This window comes from Symphalangus syndactylus, chromosome 24, assembly GCF_028878055.3.
Source record: "Symphalangus syndactylus isolate Jambi chromosome 24, NHGRI_mSymSyn1-v2.1_pri, whole genome shotgun sequence".
In the NCBI taxonomy this organism is placed as follows: Eukaryota; Metazoa; Chordata; class Mammalia; order Primates; family Hylobatidae; genus Symphalangus; species Symphalangus syndactylus.
Genome location: NC_072446.2, coordinates 12411144 through 12422532, shown reverse-complemented (window position 1 = coordinate 12422532; position 11389 = coordinate 12411144). Strand labels below are relative to the sequence as shown.

The 11389-nt window shown below is 46.0% G+C and overlaps 1 long non-coding RNA gene across 1 annotated transcript; it reads left to right on the top strand.

Moving 5' to 3' along the window:
- The first annotated feature begins 4557 nt into the window (after nt 1-4557).
- LOC129474648 (uncharacterized) lies at nt 4558-8834 on the top strand. Its single transcript, XR_008654599.2, has 3 exons — nt 4558-5491; nt 6898-7055; nt 7553-8834. It is a non-coding gene; the product is annotated as an uncharacterized lncRNA (long non-coding RNA).
- The last annotated feature ends 2555 nt before the right edge of the window (nt 8835-11389 follow it).

Below are 11389 nucleotides of genomic sequence, written 5' to 3'. Positions count from 1 at the left end.
GCTTGGGACAACACATAGTGCATTCCAGTAGAAAGTATTCACTGAGTAATTTTTGTGAGTCATTATTGAACAAGTGGTGTATTCAGAATTCAGAAAATTTTGTAGGTCCCTTCACTGTCCCCCTGTATGTCCTGTATGTTATACTTGTCTTATGTATGATATCTACATAGGGTGAAGACCCATCAGAGGTTATAACTGTTATTTTCCAACATCCGGCAGATTTTTTAAAACTCAGGAGGAGAACCAGGCTGGGCACCATGGTTCACGCCTGTAATCCCAGCACTTTGGGAGGCTGAAGCCGGTGGATCACTTGAGCTCAGGAGTTCAAGATCAGCCTGGGCAACATGGCAAAACCCACATCTCTACAAAAAATACAAAAATTATCCCGGCGTGGTGGCATGCACCTCTAGTCCCAGCTACTCGGGAGGCTGAGGTGGAAGGATCATTAGATCCTGGGAGGTTGAAGCTGCGGTGAGCCATTATGGTGCTACTGCATTCAAGCATGGTGACAGAGTGAGACCCTGTCTCAAAACAAGCAAACAAACAAACAAATAACCTCAGGAGGAGAACAGTCTATTATACTTACTCAGATTGTTACCATTTCTGTTGCTTCTTCATTCCTGATTCTTCAAGTTTCCTTCTTTTTGAAGAACTTCTTTAGTCCTTCTTGAAGTACATGTTTGCTGGCAATAAATTCTTAGTTTGCCTTCATCTGAAAACATCTTTATTTTGCCTTTATTCTTTTTTTTTTTTTTTTTTTTTTTTTTTTTTTTTTTTTGAGACAGAGTCTCGCTCTGTCGCCCAGGCTGTATTTTGCCTTTATTCTTGAAGTGTATTTTCTCTGGATAAATCCTGGTTTGAACATCCTTTCAGTACTTCAAAGGTGGTGTGCCACTTCCTTCTGACCTCCATATTTTCTGATGAGAAATCTATAGTCATTCAGATCATGGTTCTCCTACAGGTTAAATAGATTGCATTTCCCTGTCAGTTTCAAGATTATTATTATTTACTTTAATTTTCACTATTTTGATTACAAAATAGTGAAACATTTGATTACAATTTGATTACAAAATAGGCTGGGTGTGGATTTCTTTGGGGTTATCCCCTTTGGAGTTTGCTGAGCTTCTTAATTTGCAGGCTTATATCTTTTGTGAAATTTGGGAAGTTTTTGGCCATCATTTCATTACATACTTTTCCGGCCCTGCACTCTTTCTCCTCTATTTCTGAAACTCCAATGACTAGAAAGGAAGCATCTCCTTCAGAATTTTGGCTCCTCTGGCAACCTATTTCTGCCACTGATTATTGCTTGGGGGCTGAGAGAATGGAAAAAAGAAAACTGTGGGGATTTCTGCACTCTCTCAGAGTCCTAGGAGTTTGCTTTCTCACTCCCCAAGCCAGACCAGAGGCCTCTCCCCCGAGTTCTCTGTCTGAGTCCTGATGCCCATGTCCAGGTCTCAGGCTGTGCTGGTATCAGGCTCGGGGGTCCAGAAGTAGAAGAATGGCGAGCCTGCTGCCCACTCAGTGGCACTTCACATTCTGGTCTTCTTCTGAATTTGCCTGCCACTGTCTACTTTCAGAGCTCACAAATAGTGCTCCATGCAATTTTGCCCAGCTTTTATTGTTACACTCACGGGGAGGGACAGGGTGGAGCCCTGCCTTACCCAGGGTTCTTGGCTGGTTCACTTTTAATACAAAACCTATCCATGTCCAATGTAAAGTCAAACTCAAATGACACAGAAGTATATAGAGTACCTACAGGAAAAAAAGAGGTCATTTTTTGCCATCTCGCCCCCTAAGGATAGGGTCTGTTGATGCTTTTGTATGATTTTCCAGACTTTTCTCTCATGCACATGCTGGCATCTCTGCGGGGAGCAGTCTGGCCTCTGATGGTCAGGGGTGCGGGCTGTGAACACCAGAAGGGCAAGTTCCTGATTCAGCGCCTGTAACTTTGGCAAACAACCTAACTTCACCAAGTCCAAATTCCCACTGATGTAAAGTGGGAATCATAATGCCTGCCCTTCAAGGAAGTTCTGAGGGTGAGAGGAGCAAAGGCACACTGTAGTTGCCTAATAAATGTCTCCATGTCATCTGATCTATACATAGAGAGAGCACACGCTCATTTCTGGGTATGGAGACAGACATCGCTTGTTGCGATAAAACCACAGACGGTTGCTCTTGTCTCCCTCTGCTTTGTCTTGGCCATCTCTCCACATTAGTAGATAAGATTCTTTTACTCTCTGGGACGGCTCCAGGTGACATTGTTGCATGGACATGAAGTTGCTTATTTTCTCTGTTGCCTTGGAAACCCCATTTCCCGAGAGTCTTGCCCTCCATTCTACCTCTGACAGCAGAGGGGCAACCCCTCATCCTCTGTGTGTCCCCACGCTTTTTGATAAACAGGAGTCAGGTTGGGAAGGAGCCACAGGAGATTGGGGCCAACAACCCCCCGAGAGAGCTTGCCGTTCTCTGTTTTAATTCATTGAGGTTCTTGGCTGATGCTCTCTGGATTTCAGGGAAGGGATTCATGAAAGTGTACATTAAGGATTCTAAGATTTGTGTGTTACATAAACTGCAGGGCAGGTATTGATTGGTTTGCTTCCAAGAGTGTGGGGCATCATCTTTTTCCTGGACCAGAAATGGCTCCCTGTGGGGGGTTCTTGTTTATTCCAGGAGAAGGGTTGAGGTCCTCGATGGCTTTTCTGGGGTGCTTACCAGGGATGCTCTGGTGAGTGAGGGGCACTTACCACCAGGAGTTGTTCAGAGACTCGGCATTAAGTAACCATCCACATAGTAAACGTTCTTCCTCTTCAGTTCCATTCAGTCCTGAGAGCCTCAGAGAGTGTCTCAGATTGGGGCTCAGCCACCTCTGTGGCTCTTACCATTTTCTCTTTCTTAATATGGAGAATGGACCAGAGGCCTAGAGGTGATGACAGCTGCAGTACCTTGGCAGAATATAATAATATTCATTGATTTTCATGGTATTCCTTTTTTTGATTGTTTTCTATTTGTGGTAAGTTTCATTTTTAAGTGTATTTATTTTCATTTGAAAGCTGAGAATGTGAAGAAAAATATGAAGTAAACAATGTGGTCCTGGTGATATGTGGGTAGGGTATGATTCATGTAGGGGTTCCCTAAACGATTTAAGTTTGGCAAACATTGAACTAACATGTGAATGACTCATAGCAGGACTTTCCCTGAGAACAAGCTCAGATGGGAAGACTATGGGCAAACGGGTGTGAAAATGCTGTCCACAGATAGGTGGGAAAACTGCATCAGTTTTATGCATTTTCTGGGAGTTGACCCTTTCTGCAGACTATCTGCTGAGGTGAGAGAAGAGGAAGGACACAAGCCAGGGTGGGTGGGTGGACTGGGCAGGTGACAGTGGCAGACAGACTGCTGGCTTTGCTGTCTTGTGGGAAACAGACTGGATAGGAAGAGGCTCACACTCTCCTGAGGGAGACAAAGCCTTTCGTAGCAGATCTCTGTGATTCTATTCTGTCTGGAACACATTCCCGAATTTCTGGAGGGTGATCCTCAGTTTTATCTCGGGAATATCCCTTCTCCACTCTTAGTCCGTGTGGTGCACACATCACCCAGCTCAGGCAAGCTCACGTGTTCTAAACCCTTGGCCTCTGTGATTGGTGTAAGGCTGGGCTCCTTGCCCAACAGGGTGCAATGAGGATAAAGTTAGCAATGCTGAATGGCTTCCTGCCAGGGTTGCTAAGCTGGTGGGGGCAGGTGAGGAGCTCTCTGTGAACAGAAGGTCCTGAGATTGAAGCCACCACCTAGGAAGGAGGAACCGACAGAAGGAGAAAGGTTGAGCCCCGGGCACCTCCTTGGAGCTTCTGGGTACAACTGAGACAAGAGCCCTCGTTTGAGTGAGCCAGTGAGTCCCTTGCATTCCCATCTTATTCTCTGAAACTGATTCGAGTTGAGTTTTTGTTATGAGCCACTCCGAGTCACATGTACCTACTGACCTACGTGGAGACTGTCTTGTGCTCTGCATGGCTGTAGCCATAGCTCCGCAGTCAGAGAAACAGGCACTGGAGTTGGGACCTGGGCTCGCATCGCAGCTCAGCCAAGTATGGGCCACAGGACCTTGAGCAAATCATTTCTCCAGTTGATGGGAGGGTGAAGTGAGGGAATCCATGCGAAGCTCCTAGTAAAATGCCGGCATAGATGCTCCGGGTGGATGTGAGCTGCTGCTGATAATGATGGTGATTAAAATAAAACCTCAATTATAATGAAATGTAATTCCCATGCGAATGCTGTTGCCCCCTTCCCTATGGTGAAGTGTTCGTGTGTGTGTGTGTGTGTTTGTGTGTGTGTGCGCGCGCATGGGGGAGGGGGCTTGGAATTGTGGCATCTACAATGCCAGGAGAAGCTTTCATAAGCCTAAGGCTGTAGTCCTTGTTCAGGGGTGGAAAGATGCCTCCAGTCTGTCCAATCTGAGTGACACCCACGTCTTTGGTAAGCAGCTGGGAAAGAAAAGCTCTGTCTCCTTCCAGATGGTGTGCTGCATTCCCATGGTTTTGGATCCTGCAACCACTCTTGTTCCACGCAGAGGCCAGCCTGTGGGTTACAGAGATGCACAGGGAGGAACAAAGCCCAGAACAATCACAGAGAATCAAGGCACTCTGGTTATACCTTGCCTTCCCTAAGCTGCTGATGAATTAGCAGATCAGATTCCAGAAATAATTCAGCCTGCCACTGTTTCTTTTTCACTCACGTGTCCCCTGGCCGGGCAGCCTTGCTGTAGTGCCTCTGTTTCATATTCCGTTTGTAAGATGGGCAGCTCCAAGTCTATGCTCACTCAGCTGCTCATCAAGAATAACAAGGTACATGACAAAGGAGGTAAGGATGTCCTCGTCAAATGTCCTATGCTGTCACCTGCCAGAAAGCCCTCGGCAGTCAGTGTCCGAGATGGCTCCCCACGCAGGAATCTCTCTGAAGTGCTCTGTGATCTCCACAACTAAAACATAATCTCTGGCCCCAGAGAGCTCTGGGGCTCTGTTCCCTTGTTCAGCCCGTGCTCCTGGTCATCTTTAGCCCCGGGACTGAGGCTTGGACAGGCTCAGGTGCAGCTGTCTGTGAAAATCAGATTGATGCATCTGATTACATGGCCTGTTAACATCTGCAAAAAATAAGATAAAATAAGAATTATTTACCTGTCACAGCTTTGAGACACCATCACAAACTGGAGCTGACACCTCTTCTATTCACCTTGGAGAGGTGCAGACTGAAGAGTGGACCGTGACACACTTAATAGATTGCTGGGCATTTACAGAGCTGCTTGTTACCCAGCTCAAGAGCCGTGTCCAACTGCTACAGCGTTCATCAAAGACAAGAAGCCACAAGGAGCAGTCAGTACTGCAATTCATTAAGGCAACTTGACCTCTGGGGAGAGGAGAAGAAAAAGGAACTAGCAGCATTGATTGCTTATGTTTCCTGAAGTGTGGTGTCATGGCATAAAATGACATTGAATCATAGGGTGAGAAAACTGCGCATTTCAGCTCTTGCTTGGCCTTTGAAGACTACATAGGAAGTCTCTGCTGGTGCTAGGTGTCTTAAGCTTCTCTTTGACACCCTTTCCTAATGCAAACAGAGTGCGCCTCAGGATGGGAGCTTCTGCAGGTGACTGTGCTAAGAGGTTACTAACACTGTATAGCGGTGTTTCATCCATTTAAAAAATACACTTTAATTTTTAGAGTAGTTTTAGGTACACAGTAAAATTGGGTGGGAAGTGCAGAGATTTCTCATTTACCTTCTGCCCCCACCTGCACACAACCTCCCCCATTATCAAGATTCCCCCTAGGGTGGTACATTTGTTGTAATTGGTGACCTGACATTGACAGATGGATGACATATAGTTTGCATTAGGGCTCACCCTTGGTGTCGTACATTCTATGGGTTTGGACAAATGCAAAATCACACATATCCCCCATTACAGGATCCTACAGAACACGCTCACTGGCCTAAAAATCCTCTGGGCTCTGCCATTCATCCTTCTATCCCCATAGTCCGTGGCAATCACTGGTCTTTTTACTGTCCCCATAATTTTGCCTTTTTCAAAATGTCATACAGTTGGAATCACACAATACAAAGCTTCTTCAGATTGGCTTCTTTCACTTAGCAATGTGAGTTTCAGTCTTCTCCACTGTCTTTTCATGATTCGATAGCTAATCTTTGTTTCATCTATTTTTAAGGTTATGCACCAGTTAAGGGAAGTGGTATTAGTTTTCCATGTACAGGAGTGATACATAGTTTTCATGTTCTTTGATTTGACAATTAACTTCCTTTAAATATATAATTGCTTTGTTTATTTTTGGCCAGATAGGACACTCACTCAGCTGAAAAATCAATGTAAATCGAAAGGTTTGTATTGAAAACTGCCTGCCATCTGTCTCCTGCCACCCAGCTCCTAACCACACTGTGTTACCACTGACTTCTGTTCATCCTTCCAAAGAGTTTATGCAAATACAACCTGTTATAAATATATGTTCTCCCTCAACAGTTTCTACACAAATGGTAGCATACTTTATGAACTGTTCTGTATCTTTTTTGGCATAACAATATACCCTGGTGATCGTTCCCTATCTGTAGATTTCCTCATTCTTTTTTTCTGCTGCATAGAATTCCATTTTCTGGATGTACCACAGTTCATTCAACCATTCCCCACTAATGGACACTTAAGGTGCTTGTGGTCTTTGATGTTGTAAACAAAGTAGCTGGGAATAGCTTGTACTTACATTGACCCACACGCTTAGGAGCGTATCTGGGAAGTGGCGTTGCTAAGTAAAAGAGAACATTAACTTCTAGTTTTGGCAGACATTGCCAAATTGCCCTCCCTAAGGGAGTCATAGTTTTTTAATTGCTAAATGGTCTTATTATTTGCAGATCAACAGAGAAGAAATGAGTCAACAATGGTGCAGGTGATCTGTGCAGTGCTGTGCAGGGGAGGGGTCAAAGCTGTGATGCTGGCATGCAACTAACTCACCACTGTGAGCCAATCACAAAAGCAGAAACTTGGCCAAGCTGGTTGTCTTTCTAGAAAGGTAACAAAGACAGACTTCAGATGTTTAATTTTTAAATGGACCAGTAGAAGTGGAAAGGAGGGACATGTGTGTCTGTACTCCGGGAGAGATGACAGATGCCCTCATTTGCCCCCAGATTGGTGCCTGGGGGTGGGGCAGGGGTTGGGCTTTGGGGGCTGCATCTTGCACCGCTTAATGGGCGTGAAGGGTCCCAGGTGCTCAGGTGGGGCTGGCCACGTCTCCAGGGGACTTCTGTTTCCTGCTTGTCATGCTGGAGGCTGGCCACTTTTTCTTCTTCTTCGATTCCATGAGATTCCTGATATTAAGCCCCTTCTTGGGCCAGTGTGAGTGGGCTTCCTCCCTTCTAAAGATCAGCCCGCCCTGAGACACTCGCTGTTTCTCCCTAAGTGGAAGCACCCTCAGTGGGTGATGCTAGATATACCTGCCCGTCGTTTCCACTTCTATTGGTCCCATTTTAAAAATTAAAAATCTGAAGTTTGTCTTTAGTACCTTTCTAGAAAGGGACCAGCTTGACGAAGCTTCTGCTTTTGTGACTGTCTCCTAATGGTGAGTATTGAGAATTTCTTCTTACAGTCACAGCAGTGAAAAGGAACTTTTCATCCAAAAATTACAAAACAGATTTATGTTGAAAATAATGAGAACTTTGTTGGTGCCCTGGAAAAATATTTGAGAGAAGCGGAGAGTGATTCCTTTTATTGGGCCAGAGTGTAAAAGTCAGCTCATTGGTCTCAAGGGAAGAAAAAGTTCTTTTCTTCAGTTGGCAATTTGTTTTCAACAAAAGATTTGGAATGCCTTTTTCTTTTCTTTTTAATAAAGGAAGGATATAGTTAGTTGACCAGGAATTAGCTAGGGATTAAGAATCGGTTGGCTTGGCAATATTTCTACCTGCTTGCTGTGCATATACTTGAATTAACAATGGTCAATAATCAAAAGGGCATTGAAATGTGAGTTGGGCTGTGGAGGGACCACCCCAAATCTACTTCTCTGTAGTATTGAACCCAGGGGCCTCACTTTGCCTCGCTGCAGTTCTGTGGTTTTTAATTTATCATTTCCAGGATCTGTGGGTTTCTTCAAGCTCCCAGACTTGCTCAGGCACATTGCAAATAGCCATGATTTGAGACGATTTTCTTTAATGCTGAAGCAGATGAAGAACCCAGGTTCTTTTTAGTGGCGAGGCTTGTTTATCAGCAGCTATACAGCTATGGGCACAGACACAGGTAAACAGCACAGACGCTGGGAGAGGGATGGCATCCAGACTCAGAAGAAGGCCAGCATCTGACCGTGACCATCACGCCCACGTGACAAAAGATGTCACCAGAGTGAACAGTTCTGACCACAGTGGCCTTTCACCTGCTTCATTAAACTTAACTCACACCAGCTCAGAGGACAATTCGATTAATTCTGTATCTCAGCAGAAACCAGAGCACCTCAGAAGATCAAGGCTTCCAAATTCTCCTGGGGGAACAGACGTCAGCCACTCAGCACGAAGGCAACTTCCTTCTCTGTATGTCAGAGGAAGACATAATTGTGCCATTTCCTTCTTGAAGAAGTTTACAAACATTTGCAAGTTGTCAAAAATAATTAGTCTAAAATTGTTTCATAAACCATGGAATGAAACAGTACGTGCCTTGTTGAGATCAAAGGGCTTCTGTTACCTTCTTGTAAACCCAAATGAAATTCTTTTGAAAGTAAACTCTTGGAATTAGCGGTGGTTTTTGTGGCACATCTATGGCAGGGGGAGGGGAGCAGAATGATTCAGATGGCAGAGTCCAATGGAGACCCCGGAGGAGTAAAACCCTGTCCACAGAGAATGGGAATGGGTCTTGAACAGCCATGGTGATCTGTGCCAATGGGCACAGGACTTCTTCAACGGGAAGCTCAGGCATTCCAGGAAATACTCGTTTCGGTGGCCTTGAACTTGCAAGGGTGAGGGGGGCATGGACACTCACAGTTCTACAAACAAAGTAAGAGCTGGGGCTTGTGAGTCAGTCGGACCAAGTTTCCATTCCAGCATGGCTGGCTCCTACAAGCAGACCCTGGCGAAGCCATTTCACCTCTGCGTCTCAGGCCACTCACCTCCAAAGACAGATGCAAACTCTGCCTCCCTCCTCGGTGAGAGGTAAGTGAGGTGTTGCCTGTGGGGGGCTCAGTTCAGTGCCCAGCCCCGAATAAGCTCTGGGGAATGGCCGCCATGATACTTATGATTGTTCGTCATTATTAGGATGGAAACAAGCAGGCATTTACTGAGGGCTTCATCGGTGGCAGATGCTAGAGGGGGCCTGGGACCTCATTGAGAAATGCGGAGGTGTGCATCCTCTCTCTCAGGGGAGGGTGATAGGAGTCCAGCTCCTAACATAACTGCACGGGGCACCAGCCCCACGGAATGCAGCTATTGTGTGGCCGGGTCCTTTGTGCACGGTGCCTGTAGAACTGAGCCCGGTGGCCTGGTGAGCAAGCAGGAGGGCACGTGAGAGGCGGTGGTGGGAAAGCAGGAGCCTGGGGGCCTCCTGTGAGCCCTGCTTGAAGGGTCAGTAGGGGAGAAAGAGTGAGATGATGAAGAGTTGCTTGTCCAGAGGAAGCAGACAAAATGGAGCTAAATAGCTACAGTTTTTTCCCTTTCTGTGTGTGTATATCTGTGTGTCCTGCCCTTCCAAGAAGGAGAGAGAGGACAAGCAGGGGTGAGAAGAGAGAATCAGGCTGGACTGTCAGTCTTTTCTCCCCTGGAGACCCTCAGGGTAGCAGGCTCCAGGCCTGAAGTTGGCCTGAGGCCCTGGCTGTAGGACACGCTGTGCGGAGGAGAGCAGGCAGGGGAGAGCCACAGCATCTCTCCTATGTGTGCTGCCATGCAGGGGCCCCCAGAGAGGGCGCTTGGGAGACAGAAGCATCCCACAGCACTGTCAGGTTGCAAGGACCCTGCTGAGAAGGGAAAGGTGGCCCCTGACAAGCACAGGTGGACACAGCCTCCTGCACACGGTGGCCTGCCCTCCCCACACTGCATTACTCTGTCTGCTGGAGTCATGGCTCAGTGAGCTAAGGGCAGGGATGTACATTTCTGACCCTGTAAATCATATATTTGCTGTCACAGAGGGCAATATTTATCCTTTTAATACAGAGTCTATCCCTTTCTCAATTAAACAATAATACTTTTTACCAGATTTAGACAAACTTCATCTGCTGATTCGTCAGATATTTACAGAACACTTAGTTTGTGTTGGGTCCTCAGTGAGGTACAGAGAGGAGAGTGGTGAGGAAGCGAGTCCCTGCTGCCCTCATGGGGCTCACAGTGCAAACTCCAGCTTGCAGGCCAAATCTGGCCCACTGCCTGATACTGTAAATAAAGTTTTATTGGCACATGGCCACACCCAGTTGCTTGTATAGTCTGTGTGGCAGCTTTCAGGCTGCAGTGGCAGAGTTTAGCAGGTCTGACAGTGATCGTCTGGCCCACAAAGCCAGAAACAATTACTCTCTGGTCCTTTACAGAAAAAGTTTGCTGGCCCCTGGTCTAAATCTCCCCTGTCCAAAAGAAATATAAAATGAGTTATGTGCTTAAGTTAATGTTTTCTAGTAGCCACATTAAAAAAAAAAATAAAATGAAACCAGTAGTGCTAGTTTCATTAATATTTATGTAACCTGATATGTCCAAAATATTATCATTTCAACATGTCATCAATATAAGAATATAAATGAGTTATTTTGCTTTTTTTGTAAACAAACTCTTAGAAATCTGATGTGGATTTTACACTTAAAGTCGATCTCAGTTGGGATAAGTCCCATTTCAAGAACGCAGTGGCACATGTGGTGGGTTTCTACCAGGGCAGAGGAGGGCCATTATATAAATCACTGCACACATGGGACCCCTAGTGAGGAACCTGGACACATACTGAGAGCCTAGAGTGAGCCCGGCACCAGGTACTCATCGCCCTGGAATTCCACGGAGTAGGGACGAGTGTCCTTCTGATTTTCTCATGAGGAAACAGAGGCATAAAGAGGTTTAAGAGCCTGTCCCAGGAGAAGCAGGGGCCAGCTGGGGTGCATAGAAAGGGAGCTGGGACCCAGCTTGAGGAGGTGGGGAGGCCTCCGCAGTAGTGGCATCATTCTTTCCAACCATAAAACATGCAGCCTGGGCTTCCTTCTTGAAGTTGTAGGTCCTGGAGCGTATTCACTTTGCATAGAGATCATTTGAAAAATGAAAATAAAAAGCAAATTGCATCCACGGTGTGCCTTCACATACTCATCATTGTTTTAAAGCAGGGAGAAACAAGCTGTGGCCTCTTCATGTTCACTCACAGATGCTGCAGGTGGCTTAACTAGCAGAGTGGAGTGGCTCTTCAAGC